This window comes from Pongo abelii, chromosome 7 (genome assembly GCF_028885655.2).
Source record: "Pongo abelii isolate AG06213 chromosome 7, NHGRI_mPonAbe1-v2.0_pri, whole genome shotgun sequence".
Lineage (NCBI taxonomy): Eukaryota > Metazoa > Chordata > Mammalia > Primates > Hominidae > Pongo > Pongo abelii.
Genome location: NC_071992.2, coordinates 75,577,267 through 75,596,293, shown reverse-complemented (window position 1 = coordinate 75,596,293; position 19,027 = coordinate 75,577,267). Strand labels below are relative to the sequence as shown.

Below are 19,027 nucleotides of genomic sequence, written 5' to 3'. Positions count from 1 at the left end.
TGTTTATGGATGACTCCGCTTTTGGTTTAAGTGATGAGATAAAAGGGTATAACATGAATTGAGATAAATTAAAAAGGAAGAAAATCAGTTTTCAAGGAAGGAATGAAAAATTTCTTTTAGACGTGGAATTCTAATACATCGTACACGTGGGAAACTCTTGGTAGATGGTGATCTATTTAATTGTGCACCTACATGGGAATATAAGCTACAGATAAATGTGAGTGTGTAAGTGTATGACATCCATTTATTAGCATAATTTTCTTAGGTAATGTTTAGCCACCCTGGTTTAGAAGTACAGAAAATGGATGCAACTTTCAAAGTCAGAGTTTGGATCATCTATGAAGTTCCGGGGATGATGGCCAAATTAGAGGTGAAGAAGCTGATGCTAGTCAGCCAAGTCTACCAAAATGTGGAGGAGAGTGGTAAATATTTATTAAACTAAGCTATCCTCAAGGGATACTGGAAAACTGCTGAGGAAGGCCAGGTCAGATTTCCAGTGAAGTCCTGTGGTATGCATTCATGGGCTTAACACTCAGAATAGGTTTAAGGGGGAAACAAAGCCTTCAGTTTACAACCTCATTACAGCTATATAAAAATACTCATTCCACCAGTTGCAACAAAGCCCAAGACAAGATGGTCCCTCAATGCGAATGAGGTCTACAGACTTTCAAGTACTGAGACAGAATGCAAGTATTAGCAACGGGCCTTGAAACTGGTAGTCTTCCTAGTTACTAATGTCTTAGTAAGTCATGTGTTCTCTCTGGACATAGAAATTCATCTATCCTGTCAGTTTAGGTGGCTTGGTGGGTTACTGATTTCTGTCTTAGGGTTAGCTGGTTGTATTTTCAGCTATTGTCTTGGTGGTATCTAGTTCTTCAGTAGCATAAATACTTCAGCAGCATAAGCATAAGGCTTCTGGGAAGGGTGGGGGTTTACCTAGCCTGCCATTATGACATGAACATCTCTCCATCTAAAAAGGCCTTTTCAAACCACAAAGATTCCAGGCAGCTACTGAAGGAAGAAGCACCTGATGAGAGGCCAATTTGCTTGTCTGGATTTTTTTTTTTTTTTTTTTTTTGAGACACAGGGTCTCCCTTTGTTGCCCCAGCTGGAGTGCAGTGGTATGATCTCAGCTCACTGAAGCCTTGCCCTCCTGGGCTCAAGTGATCCTCCTACCTCATAGCTGGGAGTACAGCAGGTGTGTCCCACCATGCCGGGATAATTTTTTATTTTTTTGTAGAGGTGGGGTTTTGCCATGCGGGCCAGGCTGGTCTCAAACTCCTTGCCTCAAGTGATCTGCCCACCTTGGCCTCCCTAAGTGCTGGGAGTATGGGTGTGAGCTACCATGCCCAGCCTCATCTGGATTTTCTGAAATCTCATGTTTTAAAATGCTTGGGCAAAGATAAGGTTTAGGACAGAATTCTACCTACATGTAACAAGTGGGACCAAAGCATAACCAGAATGAAAGACTGAAAGAAGAAGAACATGGTTGAAGCAAATACCTACTTACTTATCCAAACTTTTGTTATCTACCATGTGGGGGCTGCAGAAATGAAAAGAGTCTGTGTCTCTAAAGAACTCAATCCTTATGGTGGGCTGACATGACAAACAAGTGCAATGATATCATACTAAGGTGAATTCATGCCCAGGATGACACAGGAATAAATAGAAGAAAAAGTCTATCAATTCAGATGTCGTGTGTGGTAGCTGGTGGCAGAAGGAAGACATGCTGGTGGCATGGAACACATTCCAGAGGAGGGATCAGACTTGACCATATCCTTGGAGGATCAAGTCGGAAGGAAGGGCATTTCAAGTGCAGAGAATACTTTTTTGTGGGGAAGGGGAGAGAACACTGGAAAGCTGATCGACTCTTAGTTTACTATGGAGAGCATATGGTGTGAGGGGTTGGCAATCAAAGCGTCCTGTATGCCAAGCTAAGAAGTTTGATGCTGAAACTGTGGGGAACCGCTGCATGGTTAATAAAACTGGAGAGAGACATTCAACCTTCATTTTTAGAAAGATCCCAGAGGTCACAGTGTAAATGACTGAAAAATGAAGACAGGAAGTCCAATTAGGATACAATTATGACAGAAGACAATTTGGAGAGATATTTAATAGGTAGAAACAATAACAGGTGAAAAGTGATACGTATTAACTGAATAAATCAATGTCAAGGGGTAAGAGAAAGAACACTATAGAACATAGAAGATTTGCAGACTAGAATAGAGAAGGGCTATCAGTTCAGTTGGATGTGTTAAATTGGAAGGGTGTGAAGATCACTCAGCACAACTCTCTAGGCAGCAGCTGTCAGGGTGGAGCTGAACATACAGCCTAAAAAGGTACCTGAAGTAACAGACTTAGGTGATATCTCAAAGTGGAAAAAAGAACTGGTAAAAAAAATCTGGGGAAGGCCAGTGAGGTGGGGTGGGGGTAAAGGGAGAAGGAGGAAGGGAGAGAGAGGAGGAGAAGGAGAGAAGGAGAGGAAGAAGGAGAGGGAGAGGGAGCAGGACCGGGGGGGTGGGTGGGGAGACAGAGAGAGAGAGAGATAGAGAGAGAGAAAGAAAGAAAATGGTGTCATGGAGCTAAGAAAGAAGTTTACTGAAGAGTAGTCAAAAGTATCAAATATTCCCAAAGGACTGTTTAAGCTAAGAACAGAAAAGCAGAAAAAAAAAAAGGTATAATTCTTGCTTTTTGAGCGCCTATACAGTCATCACTGCCGTTAACATTTTGATGTATTTTCTTCTAGCCTTTACATATTATGTATGATATGTTTTTATTATTCTTTTACTTATTCTCTATTTTGCAAGCTTTCTTTCATGCAATTACTTTTTTATAATAAACTTTTTCTAAAAGTAAACAAACAAACAAACAAAAAACCCAGAAAAGTATTTGTTAGTTGTGGCTTTTAGGAAGACCAGGATGACCTTGGCCATGGTGGAAGAAGTCAGACTATGAAGAGAGGTGAGAAAAAGAACAAGGAAATGGAGACAGCTCTTAATAGAAGCCAGAAGGAAAAACATCCAGGAGAAATGGAGTGAAAGGATTTTATAAGATGGTTGAAACTTAATTACATGCTGGGAGCCAAGAATCAATAGAGAAGGAAAGGGTGAATATAATGAGATGGTTTGAAGCAACATCTCTGAGGAAATGGGAGGAGACAGCACTCTGCCTGATTGTCCTGTGACAGAACAGACTGGACTTCTCTACAGCCTCTCTGCCTCCTCAGAGTGTGACCCCTGGATCAGCAGTATCTACACTAGTTTAGGGCTGGTTACAAATGCAAGCTCTCAGGCCATACCACAGATCTACTGAATCAGAATCTGCATTTTAACAGAATTCTTAGGTGTACATTAATATCTGGGAAGCTCTAGTCAAAAAGACAACTGACTTAGGTAGGCTGGGCATGGTGGCTCATGCCATAATAATCCCAGCACTTCGGGAGGTCGAGGTGGGAGAACTGCTTGAGCCGAAGAGTCTGAGACAAGCCTCGGCAACATAGAGAGACAACGTCTCTACAAAAAAAATTTTTTTTTTTAGACGGAGTCTTGCTCTGTCGCCTAGGCTGGAGTGCAGTGGCGCAATCTCGGCTGACGCAAGCTCCGCCTCCTGGGTTCATGCCATTCTCCTGCCTCAGCCTCCTGAGTAATTGGCACTACAGGTGCCCGCTGCCATGCCCGGCTAATTTTTTGTATTTTTAGTAGAGACAGGGTTTCACCATGTTATCCAGGATGGTCTTGATCTCCTGACCTTGTGAGCCACCCGCCTTGGCCTCCCAAAGTGCTGGGATTACAGGTATGAGCCACTGTGCCCGGCCCAAAAAAATCTTAAAAAAAAAAAAAAAGACAACTGACCTGAAAAAAAGAAAAATCTTATGAGGCAGTCTTAGTTTAGCTTAAAAAAAAAAAAGTAGTCTCCATGCACCCACAACATATATGTGACCATGAAATAAGAGAGTAAGCAAAATAACACAGACATCAGTCCATGGTATGTTAAGAGATGTTATGCATCCCCCGCCAATTCCAATTTTAGGCATTTCAGAGACTTTACAGGAGCCCAACCCATCACAGGCCTGGAGGCCCTAAGAGGGAAGAATAGTTTTGTAGGTCAGGCCAGGGCCCCACCACCCTGTGTTGCCTCAGGACACTGCTTGAGTACCCCAGCCACTCCAGCTCTAGCTGCAGCTCAAAAGAGCCCAGGTATAGCTTGGGCAACTGTTAGAAAAATTTGCCGACTTTTATTTAATCCAGATTTTCCAAGTATTACTTGTGTATACAATAAATATCTATGTGGTTATATATTAGTGTTATTAATGTAGTATATGATAGTACTCTCTCTCTCTATGATCCTGTCTTGAGAAATTCTTCCCACTAAGTAATACCTAGTTTAGGAAGACTAGGGCATTTTATTTTTATGCTCTTTGGAAATAAACTTCAAAGTGTTGTCTTGGCTGCCATTTTAAATTTAAGATCCTAGTTCAAGATAGGCAGCATAAATTCAGGTAAGAACAAAACAGTTGGAATATCAGAGGTATAGTTAAAGGATCTGGGTACCAATATCATCCGGACAGATACTAAAATATTTAAGAGTATTCACTGTAGGATTCACAGGTCAGAGACAGCTCCAAAAATAAAAACAGTACTTCCTAACAGTACTTCCTAGTCTTTACTCCCTCCTTGCTCAGGGTATCACTGAAATGAAGCATTTTATATACATGTATTAGTCCCTTTCGCCTATGAATCTTTACTCCCTCCCAGCTCAGGGCGTCACTGAAATGAAGCATTTTTGTTTGTTTGTTTTCTAAGATGGAGTCTCACTCTGTCATCCAGGCTGGAGTGCAGTGGTGCAATTTGAGCTCACTGCAACTTCCGCCTCCCTGATTCAAGTAATTCTCCTGTGTCAGCCTCCTGAGTAGCTGGGACTACAGGCGCAAGCCACTATGCCCAGCTAATTTTTGTATTTTTAGTAGAGATGAGCTTTCACCATATTGGTCAAGCTGGTCTCGAACTCCTGACCTCAGGTGATCTGCCCGCCTTGGCCTCCCAAAGTGCCGGGATTATAGGCGTGAGCCACCACCACCAGCTTGAAATGAAGCATTCTATATATATATGTATTAGTCCCTTTTGCCTATGAGCCTGTAAAATAAGCAGTTAGCTACTTTCAAGATACAACGGGGGCACAGGCATTGGGTAAATACTCCCATTCCAAAAACGAAAAATTGGCCAAAAGAAAGGGGCTATAGGTGCCATACAAGTTCAAAACCCAGCAGGGCAGTCATCAAATCTTAAAGCTCCAAAATAATCTTTTGATTCCATGTCCCACGTCCAGGGCACAGTGGTGTGATGGGTGTGCTCCCAAGGCCTTGGGCAGCTCCACCACTGTGGCTTTGCAGGGTTCAGACCCCACCGGTGCTCTCACTGGCTGGCACTGAGTGCCTGTGGCTTTTCCAAGTGATGGGTGCAAACTGTTGGTGTATCTACCATTCTGGGGTCTGGAGGATGTGGTCATCTTCTCACAGCTCCACTAGGTGGTGCCCCAGTGGGGACTCTATGTGGAGCACCAAGCCTACATTTTCCCTCTGCACTGCCCTAGAGGAGGTGCTCTGTGAGGGCTCCATCCCTGTAGTAGGCTTCTGCCTGAACATCCAAAGTTTTCCATACATTCTCTGAGATCTAGGCAGAGGTTTCCAAGCCTCAACTCTTGGATTCTGTGCACCCACAGGCTTACCACCACATGGAAGCTACCAAGGCTTGTGGCTAGCACCCTCTGAAACAGTGGCCCGAGCTCTACCTGGGCCCCTTTGAGCTACAGCTGGAACTGAAGTGGCTGGGATGCAGGCAGTAGTGTCCTGAGGCTGTGCAGGGTGGTGGGGTCCTGACCCTGGCCCTGACCTACAAAACCATTCTTCCTTCCTAGGCCTCTGCGCCTGTGAGGGGGGGGCTCCTGTCAAGTCTCTGAAATGCCTTCCAGGCCTTCTCCCCATTGTCATGGCTATTAGCATTTGGTTCCTTTTTACTTATGCAAATTTCTGCAGCCTCTTTGAATTCCTCCCCTGAAATGGGCTTTTCTTTTCTACCACATGGCCAGGCCACAAATTTATCACCTTTACGCTCTGCTTCCCATTTAAGTCTAAGTTCCAGTTTTAGGTCACTTCTCTGCTCACACATGTGAGATAGGCTATTAGAGGCAGCCAGGCCACATCTTGAATGCTTTGTCGCTTAGAAAATTTTTCTGCCAGATATCTTAAATCATCCCATTCAAGTTCCAAGTTCCACAGGTCCCTAGGGCAGGGGCACAATGCAGCCAGGTTCTTTGCTAAAGCATAACAAAAGTGACCTTTGCTCCAGTCCCCAATAATTTTCTCATCTCCATCTGAAACCTCCTCAGCCTGGATTTCATTGTCCACATCATTATCAGCATTTTGGTCACAGTTCAAGCAGTCTTTAAGAAGTTCCAAATTTTTCCTCATCTTCTGAGCCCTCCACACTCTTCCAACCTCTGTCCATCACCCAGTTCCAAAGTTGTTTCCACATTTTGAGGTATCTTTATAACAAAGCCCCACTCCTCAGTACCAATTTTCTGTATTAGTCCTTTCTCACACTGCTATAAAGAAACACCTGAGACCGGGTAATTTATAAAGAAAAGAGGTTTAATTGTATCATGGTTCTGCAGGCTGTACAGGAAGCATGATACTGGTATCTGCTCAGCTACTGGGGAGGCCTCAGGAAACTTACAATCATGGCATAAGGCAAAGGGGGAGCGAGGCACTTCACATGACCAGAGCAGGAGAAAGAGAAAGAGGTGGGAGGTACTGCATGCTTTTAAACAATCAGATCTCATGAGAACTATCACAAGAACTGCACCAAGCGGTATGGTGTTAAACCATTCATAAGAAACTGCTCCCGTGATCTAATCACCTCTCACAAGGCCCCACCTCCAATAATGGGGATTAGAATTCGATATGAGATTTGGGCAGGGACACAGATCCAAACCCTATCTGTCTATCAATCAATCATCTATTTTCTTTCTTCTTTTCTTTTTTTTTGTTTCTTCTCCTCCCTCTCCCTCTCTTTCTGTCTTTTTAAATAGAGACAGGGTCTTGCTATGTTGGCTAGGCTGGTCTTTTTTTTTTTTTTTTGAGACGGAGTCTCGCTCTGTCGCCCAGGCTGGAGTGCAGTGGCGCAATCTTGGCTCACTGCAAGCTCCACCTCCCGGGTTCACACCATTCTCCTGCCTCAGCCTCCCGAGTAGCTGGGACTACAGGCGCCCGCCACTTCGCCCGGCTAATTTTTTGCATTTTTAGTAGAGACGGGGTTTCACCGCATTAGCCAGGATGGTCTCGATCTCCTGACCTTGTGATCCGCCCGCCTCGGCCTCCCAAAGTGCTGGGATTACAGGCGTGAGCCACCGCGCCCGGCCAACTAGGCTGGTCTTGAACTCCTGGCGTCAAGTAATCTTCCTGCTTCAGCCTCCCAAAATACCAGGATTACAGGCATAAGCCATGACATTTGCACTCATTTTTAATATTAATATCACAGCACCATCCCTCCTATTACTAAGTGAATAAAGGGGATTCATATATTATGCTGAGTGGGTGCTTCATTTCCTCGAGTTGAACTGTGTTTCATTATTCTAATTCAGTGTTTCTCAATCTCAATACTGCTGACATTTTGCACATGATAATTCTGTGTTATGAGGAGCTATCCTTTGCATTCATTTACCACGTTGCCTCTTTTCCCCCTCAACAGATCCTTCTTGGATGAAATCATAAAGCTGATTAATAGGAAATCTATAGATTAATAGTAAACTTATTTCCAGCAACAACACAGCTAGTGCTGGAACAAAGCTGTTGTTATCTTATGCTGTAAATTATCCAATCCCTTACAGGGAACTGTAACAGTTAAACTTCATGGTGTCCACTTGTATTACAGTAACTGGGCCTTGGTTAAAATGTACAAATAGACTACAGCACAACATCAAAAGGAAACAGGTCCAATTCTAAACATCATCAATGTGCCATTTTTATGTAACCTCAACAAATAATAACAGTCTAAAAAATCTTTTAAGAGGGTTCCCTGTGCATTAAAATTTCTCTACACATGGGTGCCAAGGATCAGCTGGGATGTGAGTAATTCTCAACAGATTATAAAAAAGAGGATGATGACCTTCTCTGAAATGTCCTAACACCAACCACCACTGTCACTAGACAAGTGGGATGTGTCATTAGAATACCTGCCTTATTCTTAACCCATCACATGATCAGCTCTCACAGAAGAGAGTCCTCCAGAGAGCAAGCTGAGGATAGATCCTGTCTGAGCCCATGGTCAGTTTCTACCCACTGTGCTAAACCACCTCTCCCATAGAGCTCTGCTTATTCTCCTAAGGAACAAAAGGATGGCACAGTTAGGAAAAGCTGAGCCCTTGAAAAGCAGAAACATAAGGCATAGCACTTAGAACAAACTTCCCCATAATTAATATAATTTCTGTTTTTTTCTAAGTCCAAGGGTCAACCTGATCAAGAATCAATGGGCCATGCATGCCTAACATTTACCTCCTTGGATCTAATTCTGCAGGATAATTCTTTCTTAAATCTCTGAGACAGTATATTGTAATTTGTCAGCAGCATAGTTTGGTCTTGGCTTTCCTGCCATAGGAACTGATGGTGAATGCCTATCAAAAGGCAGATACCAAATAAGTGCTGGTTTAGTTCTCCTCCTTCCTACTTCTCTAAGGAGGAAGAAATCCTTTCGTTAGTCTTCCTTGATCCCAAATGAAGAAACTAAATACTTGTTTTCCAATATTACTTGTTGAATGAAATAAAAGGGATGACATTGAGACTTTATATTAGATATTAAGGAATTACTGTTAAGTTATATATGATAATGGTATTGTGTTATATTTTTAAAAATTACTTATATTGAAATATTTATAGGTAAAAATATTTCTGGCATTTGCTCAACAAATGGGATATAAGACTTAAAATGTCTACATGGTGATAACTTCTAAAACTAGATGATGCCTATAAAGGTTTACTTTTTAAAGTGATAGTACCGATTAAGTTAATTTGAAAGAGCAGCCTGCCCCGGCACAGTGGCTTGAGCCTGCAATCCCAGCACTTTGGGAGGCTAAGGTGGGAGGATATCTTGAACCCAGGAGTCTGAGACCAGCCTGGGCAACATGGCAAGACTTTGCCTCTACAAAAAACAAAAAAATTAGCTGGGCATGGTGGCACACACCTGTCATTCCAGCTACTTGGGAGGCTGAAGCAGGAGGATCACTTGAGCCCAAGAGGTTGAGGCTACAGTTCAAACCACTGTACCCCAGCCTGGGTGACAGAGCGAGACCCCATCTCAAAAAAACAAAATAAAACAAGGCTTAACACCAGCTCTATCAACTTCATTGTGAGCCTACCAAAATGCTTTGATATACATGATGTAGAAAAATAAGCTAATGAATAAAAGTGTATTGTCCAAAAAATGCCTTTTACTTAAAAATCTGTCATACAGACATTGTGAATGAATGCGGTTTATCTTCTAACCAGGACTTTCACATTAGTACAATTTCATCTTTAGCTACTTCTGAGAAATGCAATTAAGAAAGTCTATGCATAATATGCTGGGCATGGCGGCTCATGCCTGTAATCCCAGCACTTTGGGAGGCCACAGCAGGTGGATCATTTGAGCTTAGGAGTTTGAGACTAGCCTGGGCAACACAGTGAAACCTCGTTTCTACTAGAAGTACAAAAAATTAGCCAGGCGTGGTGGCGCATGCCTGTAGTCCCAGCTACTCAGGAGGCTGAGGTGGGAGAAGTACCTGAACCTGGGAGGTGGAGGTTGCAGCAAGTTGAGATCGTGTCAATGATGCACTCCCAACTGGGTGAGAGCGACACTCCATCTCAAGAAAAAAAATAAAATAAAATAAAGTCTATGCATAATAAAAATCTCAACATTAATTATTATTTGCTAGGCAAATGCTAAACATATATGGAGGGAACTATTTGCATAAAAATTTGCTCTGTGCAGAAATGCAACATAAAGAACTCTTGTGAAAAAGTTATGTTAGCAAAAATCTAGTAATTTGAAAAAGAAAATCTGTATTCTTCAAGAACTCATAAAATACCAACAAGCTTCTATAGCCCTATTCCATATTCTAACACTAGCATTTTATTGTGGTTGGGAGGCTTCTTCCTGATGAATTCTCATTTTTAAAATTGTCATCATGGTGTTAAAGGACTCAATCAGTTTAAGTTGGATGTACACAGTTATTTTTTGATTAAACTTTTTAAGGTAATTATATATAGATTCACATGCAGGTGTAAGAAATAATACAGAAGAATCCCGTGTAACATTTATGTAGTTTCCCCCAGTGGTGACTTCATACAAAACTACAGTATTAATACATTGTTACAAAAATTTTTATCATTTCAAGAAAGTTACACAGATGGGATAATACAGGATCAACCTTTTGAGAATGGCTTGATTCACTAAGCATAGTTCTCTCCAGATTTATCCAGATTGCTGTATAGTATCTGTAGTTTCCCCCTTCTTATTGTTGAGTAGTATTCCATGGTATAGATGGACCACATTGTAACCATGCAGCCACTAAAGTGTCCTTCAACTCAATGTCTCTAGTCTGTTTCCAGTTTTTGGCCATTCTGAATAAAACTACTATGAACATTTGTGTATAGGTTTTTGAGTCAACCTAAGTCTTCATTTATCTGGGATAAATGTCCAGGGGTGCAACTGCTAGGATGTATGGTAGCTGCATGTTTAGTGTTTAAAGAAATTGCCATTTTTCCAGAGTGGCTATGTTATTTTACATTCCCACATGCAATGTAAGAGTGATCTGGTTTCTCCACATTCTCTTCAGCATTTGGTGTTCTCAGTATTTTTCATTTTAGCCTTTCTAACATTCTGACAGGTATGTAGTGACAGCTCATTGGGTGTTTTCCTTTCTTTTTTGAGACAGGGTCTGTGTTGCCCAGTCCAGTCTCAAATTCCTGGGCACAAGTGATCCTCCTGCTGCCTCAGCCTCCCCAGTAGCTGGGATTACCGTACGGCTTACACCAACCAGGCCTGGCTTACTGAGGTTTTAATTTCTACTTCCCTAATGGCTAGTGATGTCAAAGATCTTTTCTAGTGCTTATTTGCCATTTGTAGATCCTCTTCAATGAAATATCTGCTCATATCTCTCTTGAGCATTTTGTAATTGCATTGTTTTTTTACTACCGAGTAAAATTACTCAATACTTTTGAGAATTTTTATTTCTAGCCACTAGTCTTGTGTTGGATACCTGGTATGTAAATATTTTCTTCCACTCTGAAGATTTGTCTTTTCATCTACTTAAACAGTCTTTCACAGGGCAAAAGTTTTTGAAGGCTAATTTATCACTTTTTCCTTTTATGAATCATCCTTTTGGTGACACATATGCTAAGGATCAGATACTGAAATTTTTCTTTTTCTTTTTTTTCCCCTAAAAGATAAATACTTTCATATTTTACATTTAACTCCAGGATTTTGTGTTAGTTTTTTTAAGGTGTGAGACTTAGGATGAAGTTCATTTATTTTGCCTATGGATTTCTAACTGCTAGAGTTCCATTTGTTGAAAAGGCTATCTTCTTCCATTTAACTACTTTTGCGACTTTGTTAAAAATTAGTTGTGCATATTTGTGCGCGTGTTTCCAGGTTACTTATTCTGTTCCATTGATCTATGCATCTATCCCTTTACCAGTATCACACAGTCCTGATGACTAGCTATGCAAAACTTGAAATCAGTGGGTGGATTCATCCCATTTTATTCTCCTTTGCTAAGTTGTGTCAGCTACTTTAGTTCTTCTGCCTTTCCATATATATTTTATAATAATATTGTCTATATCTACAAAACATTGTACTGGAAGTTTGATATGAATCGTGTTAAACATTTATATCAATTTGTGAATAAGTGACATTTTACAAGGTTGAATATTCCAAACAGTAGGCATAGTATGCCTCTCCATTTATTTAGATTTTCTTTTACTTCTTTCACCACTGTAAGTAGTTTTGTAGTTTTCAGAATATATGGCCTGCACATGCTGTTTTTAGATTCACACCTAAGTATTTCATTTTATTTTTTGTGTGCTTAAAAATGATATATTTTGAGTTTTGGTGTTCATGTTTTCATTGCTAAAATATAGAAATACGATTGATTTTTATGTCTACCTTGTATCCTGCAACCTCGCTGAACTCACTTTTATTTGTTGTAAATCCCTTGAGATTTCCTACTGAGACAATTACATCATCCACAAATAGAACAGTTTTTATTTCTTCCTTTCTCAGTTGTATGCCTTTTCTTTCTTTTTTTGCTTTACTGCAGTGGCTAGAACTTCCATCAATATGTTGATTAATGGTGAGAATAGACATTCCTGCTTTGTTCCTAATCTAAGGAACAAGGCCTTTGACCTTTTGCCCTTAAGTATAACATTAGTTGTGGGGTTTTTTTTGGTGTGTGTTCACGTGCTCTTTAACAAGTTGAGGAAGTCCTCCTCAATTCTTATTTTTCTGAGAGTTTTTAAATATGTATGGGTGTTGAATTCTGTCAAATGGTTTTTCTGCATCAACTGCTATAATCACATGGTTTCTCTTCTTTACTCTATTAAATGGTGGTTTGTTTTTGAATACAGAGCAAGCCTTGCATCCCTGGAATAAACCCCATTTGGCCATGATGTATATACTTTATACACGTACACACACATAATTTCGTATATTGTTGAAATTCTATTTTCTGGTATTTTGTTGAGGATTTTTGCTTATATATTTATAAAGGCTATTGGTTTGTACTTTTCCTTTTTTTGTATTGTCTTTGGTTTTAGTGTCAGAGTAATATCAGTTTTATAAAATAAATAGGGAAGTGTTACATCTATTTTCTGCAAAAGATGGTCTAGAATTGGTGTTCATTCCTTTTTTAAATGTCTGGTAGAATTCTCCAGTGAAACCATTTGGACCTAGAGATTTCTTTTTTGGGGAGTTTTAAAACTATGAATTCAATTTCCGTTATAGTTCATAGGGCTATTCAATTTTTTTCTTTTTTTGAGACGTAGTTTCACTCTTGTTGCCCAGGCTGGAGTGCAATGGTGCATCTTGGCTCACTGCAACCTCTGCCTCCTGGGTTCAAGCGATTTTCCTGCCTTAGCCTCCCGAGTAGCTGGGATTACAGGCTCCTGCTACCACGCCCAGCTACTTTTTGTATTTTCAGTAGAGACAGGGTTTCACCATGTTGGCCAGGCTCAAATTAACTTTTTCATACTGGCTGGGTGTGGCAATTTGTGTTTTTGGATAAACTGGTCTATTTCATCTAAGTTGTCACATTTATGTGGGTAGAGATATTCACAGCATTCCCTAATTACCTCTTTTATGTCTGGAGAATCTGTAGTGATAGCTTCTGTTTTGTTACTGACATTGGTAACTTGCACCTTTTCTGTCAGTTTTGCTAGAGGTCTGCCAATTTTACTGAAGTTTTTAAAAAATCCAGCTCTTTGTTTCACTGATTTTTGTTTTCAACTTAATTAATCTCTGCTCTTATCTTTAATATTTCCTCCTTTCTATTTATTTTGGGTTTTTCTTTTTTGTGGTTTATTTTGCTTTGGGTTCTTGAAGTAGCAGTTAAAATTATTTTGAGACTTCTTTTGGTTTTTTTAATTATACTTTAAGTTCTGGGATACATGTGCAGATTTGTTACATAGGTATATACGTGCCATGGTGGTTTGCTGCACCCATCAATCTGTCATCCACATTAGGTATTTCTCCTAATGCTATCCCTCCCCTAGGCCCCCACCCCCCAACAGGCCCCAGTGTGTGATGTTACCTGCCCTGTGTCCAAGTGTTCTCATTATTTAACTCCCACTTATGAGTGAGAACATGTGGTGTTTGGTTTTCTATTTCTGTGTTAGTTTGCTGAGAATGATGGTTTCCAGCTTCACCCATGTCCCCTGCAAAGGACATGAACTCATCCCTTTTTGTGGCTACATAGTATTCCATGGTGTATATGTGCCACATTTTCTTTATCCAGTTTATCACTGATGGGCATTTGGGTTGGTTCCAAGTCTTTGCTATTGTGAACAGTGCTGCAATAAACATACCTGTGCATGTATCTTTATAGAATGATTTATAATACTTTTGGTATATATTCAGTAATGGGACTGCAGGGTCAAATGGTATTTCTGGTTCTAGATCCTTGAGGAATTGCCACACTGTCTTCCACAATGGTTGAACTGAATTACCCTCCCGCCAACAATGTAAAAGTGTTCCTATTTCTCTGCATCCTCCCCACCATCTGTTGTTTCCTCACTTTTTATTTATTTTTTTTGAGACAGAGACTTGTGCTGTCGCCCAGGCTGGAGTGCAGTGGCGTGATCTCGGCTCACTGCAAGCTCTGCCTCCTGGGTTCATGCCATTCTCCTGCCTCAGCCTCCCGAGTAGCTGGGACTACAGGAGCCCACCACCACGCCTGGCTAATTTTTGGTATTTTTAATACAGATGGGGTTTCACCCTGTTAGCCAGGATGGTCTCATCTCCTGACCTCGTGATCTGCCCACCTCAGCCTCCGAAAGTGCTGGGATTACAAGCATGAGCCATCGCGCCCGGCCGTTTCCTCACTTTTTAATGATTGCCATTCTAACTGGCATGAGATGGTATCTCACTATGGTTTTGATTTGCATTTCTCTAATGACCAGTAATAATGAGCTTTTTTTCATATGTTTGTTGGCCGCATAAATGTCTTCTTTTGAGAAGTGTCTGTTCATATCCTTTGCCCACTTTTTGATGGGGTTGTTTTTTTCTTGTAAATTTGTTTAAGTTCTTTGTAGATTCTGGATATTAGCCCTTTTGTCAGATGGACAGATTGCAAAATTTTTCTCCCATTCTGTAGGTTGCCTGTTCCCTCTGATGATAGTTTCTTTTGGTGTGCAGAAGTTCTTCAGTTTAATTAGATCCCATTTGTCAATTTTGGCTTTTGTTACCATTGCTTTTGGTGTTTTAGTCATGAAGTCTCTGCCCATGCCTATGTCCTGAATGGTATTGTCTAGGTTTTCTTCCAGGGTTTTTATGGTTTTAGGTCTTATGTTTAAATCTTTAATCCATCTTGAGTTAATTTTTGTATAAGGTATAAGGAAGAGACTTCTCTTCTATTGTGTGCATTCAATGATATACATTTCCCTCTCTTAACACTGTTTTAGCTATTTTCCACAAATTGGTATGTTGTATTTTCATTTTCATTCAGTTCAATGTGTTTTTTGTAATTCAAGACTTGCTCACTGACACACAGAAGTGTACTGTTTAGTTTCTAAGTATTTGTAGATTTTCCTAATTTCTGTTAAACTGATTTCTAGTTTAATTCTATTTTGTTTGGAGAATACATTCTGTATGATTTCAATACTTTAAAATCTATTGAGGTTTATTTTATGGCCCAGGACATGGTCTATCTTGGTATACATTCTGTGGGCACGTAAGGGATGCTGAAGTCTCCAACCATAATTGTGAATTTCTCTATTTCTCCTCGCAGTCTATCAGTTTTTGCTTCACATATCTGGTACACGCACGTTTAGCATTGTCACATCTTTCTGGAGGGCTGATTCTTTTATCGTTGTATAATGTCCCACTCTGATAATTTTTTTTTGCTCTTAAGTTTACTTTATGTGGTATTAATATAGCTACTCCTGTTTTCCTTTGATTAATGTTTGTATAACTTTTCCTATCATTTTATTTTCAACCTAACTGTACTGTTATATTTGAAGTGAGTTTCTTATAGATACCATATAGCTGAGTCATTGTTTTTAAAATTCTCTCTGCTAATCCCTTTTTTTTTTTTTTTTTTTTTTTGAGATGGAGTCTTGCTCTGTCACCCAGGCTGGAGTGCAGTGGCGCAATCTCGGCTCACTGCAAGCTCCGCCTCGCGGGTTCACGCCATTCTCCTGTCTCAGCCTCGCAAGTAGCTGGGACTACAGGCGCCCGCCACCACGTCTGGCTAATTTTTTGTATTTTTAGTAGAGATGGAGTTTCACCATGTTAGACAGGATGGTCTCGATCTCCTGACCTCGTGATCCGCCCACCTTGGCCTTCTAAAGTGCTGGGATTACAGGCATGAGCCAACGCGCCCAGCCTGCTAATCCCTTTTGATTTGTGTATTTTGACCACCAACATTTAGTTATTGATATATGAGGGCTTACATCTGCCATTTTACTTTGTTTTCTATTTTCTTTCTCTTGCCTTCCTGTGGGCTAATCAAATCCCTTTATTCCCCATGGCTTATAATATGCCGGAATACACTGATAATCACATCAGACAGTGGTTACTTGTTTATACTTCAAACATCAAACATAATTTGCAAGACTTTAAGAAAAAAGTCTATCATATTTATCCATATTTTTGTTTCTTATGTTTTTTTCTTCCTTTATGGTGTTCTAAGATTCTTTCTTCAATCGTTTCACTTCTATTAGAAAACTTCCTTTAGTCATTCTTTTATGCAAATTTGCTACTAATAAATTCTTGGTTTTTCCTTCTCTAAGAATGTCTTGATTGCACCTTCATTTCTAGTTCTTTTTTTTCTTCGCTGGGTAAAGAATTCTGGGCTGATAGTTCTTTTCTTTCTGCTCTTGCAAAACACTGTGCTATGTATGTTTATTGTGGCAGTATTCACAATAGCAAAGACTTGGAACCAACGCAAATGTCCATCAATGGTAGACTGGATTAAGAAAATGTGGCACATATACACCATGGAATACTATGCAGCCATAAAAAAAGATGAGTTCATGTCCTTTGCAGAGACATGGATGAAGCTGGAAACCATCATTCTCAGAAAACTATCACAAGGACAGAAAACCAAACACCACATGTTCTCACTCATAGGTGGGAACTGAACAATGAGAACACTTGGACACAGGGCGGGGAACATCACACACCGGGGCCTGTTGGGGGTTGGAGGGCTGGGGGAGGGATAGCATTAGGAGAAATACCTAATGTAAATGATTAGTTGATGGGTGCAGCAAACCAACATGGCACATGTATACCTAGGTGACAAACCTGCTCATTGTGCACATGTACCCTAGAACTTAAAGTGTAATAAAAACAAACAAACAAACAAAAACCACTGTGCTATTTTCCCTGTCCTCCATGGTTTCTGATGAGAAATCTGCTATCATTAGAACTGTTTTTCCCCTATAGGTAGGATGCTGTTTTTTGCTGCTTTCAAGATTTTTTTTTCTGTCTTTCACGTTCAGAAATTTGACCATACAGAGGTTTGTCATCATGTGGATTTGTCTGGGTTTAACTTCTTTGGGGCTGTCTTCAATCTGTAGGTTTATATACTTTTTGCCACATTTAAGAAGTTTTCACCCATTACTTCTTTGAGTATTTTTCAGAGCCATTCCTTTTTCCTCTCCTTCTAGGACTTATGACGCATCATATAACGTCAGCTTTTGTTATAGTCCTATAGGTCCCTGAGGCAGTGTTCATTTGTTTCCTCAATTTTCTCCCTGCAGTTTAGACTAAGTAGTTACTATTGTTCTATCATCCAGTTCACTATTTCTTTCCTTTATCTCCATTCTGCTGTTGAGCCCATTCACTAAGTTTTTTTTTCTAGTGTACAAAGAGCTTTGAAAGAGTTTTTAAATTTCAATTATTGTATTTTTTTAGTTTTAAAATTCCTGTTTGGTTCTTTTTTTTTTTTTTATCTTGCATTTCTTTTGCTCAAATTGTTTGTTTGCTAAGACTCTTTTGTTTCAAGCATGTTCCTTGTTTGTTGAGGCATTTTAATGATTGCTGCATTAAAATCTTTGTAAGATAATTTGAACACCACTGTCATTTCACTGTTGGCACCTATTATCTTTTTTTCATTCAGTTTAAGATCTTCCTGGTTCTAAGTATGATGAATGCTTTTCTATTGAAACATGGGTATTTTACATACTATGTTATGAGACTCTGGGTCTTATTTAAACCACCGTTTAGTTGGCTTCCTCTCACTCCACTCCAACAAGGGAAATGGTGGTGGTAGGGTGCTACTTCATTACTGCCTGGGGATTGTGGAAGTGAAGCCACAATTTTTTCTGTGATGTTTGGCTACAGTAGAATGGTTACTTTCTAAGAGTGTTCTGACTTGCAAACACTGTTCTGACCTGCCTATTTCCTGGTTCTCTGGCTAGAAGACTTTCTTTTTCTGTGCCTGTTGACCTTTCTAGGTTGCCTCTTTCTCTAGCACCCAGTCTCGGGTACGTGGCAAAAAGAAAACCAAGGGAAATCATCACTGTGTCATTCCTATGGCACCAAGGTCTACTAAGGGAAGTGTGTAGTAGGTGTAGTAGTAGGCTATGCCATCTAGGCTTATGTAAGTACACTCTATGATGGTCACGTGACAATGAAATCACCTGGTGACATATTTCTTAGAATGTATCTCCTTTGTCAAGCGACGCATGACTGTATAATATTTTACCTAAGAAAGAATTCTTCGGTGAAAATATCAATGCTGTAGAATTACTGTAGTCAATTTCTAGGTTCAAGGGTTAATCAGAAGAGCTCCAAGTATCATTCTTAATAAATATTTACTGACTGCTTACTATGTTGAAGGCACATGCTAGCTGTTGCCCAGGACCCTGACCTCTGTTATCCTTACAGCAGTGATTCTTAACTCATTTGTTTTTTAGAACTACTTTCTGTAGTTGCTCTTATAAGCTGTTCTTATCTAGAAATCGGGAACTAAGCATTACTTTGGATAAACTTCTACTTTTCTTAGCTTCATTACCTCTTTTTATAAAATAACACTATAGTAATACATTTACCTTAGAAAGGATCAACTATGTAATCATCTATTTTTAATATGCATATACATACTACCTCCAAACACTTATAGCATAAAAGAATACATGGTGTTCAGACAAGTTCCAATAGTTCAGGCTGATCAATGGAAATAACTGAAATAATACAAATTTCATCAATAGATGAAACAGAATTCTCATGCTTTGTAAAATGTCACACAGCAATAATATAATACTTTAAGCAGAAGTGGT

At 39.9% G+C, this 19,027-nt stretch overlaps 1 protein-coding gene across 1 annotated transcript in view; it reads right to left on the bottom strand.

Annotated features, from left to right (window-relative positions):
• RAB2A (RAB2A, member RAS oncogene family) overlaps positions 1-19,027 on the bottom strand; it is a 104,163-nt gene that overhangs the window by 12,103 nt on the left and 73,033 nt on the right.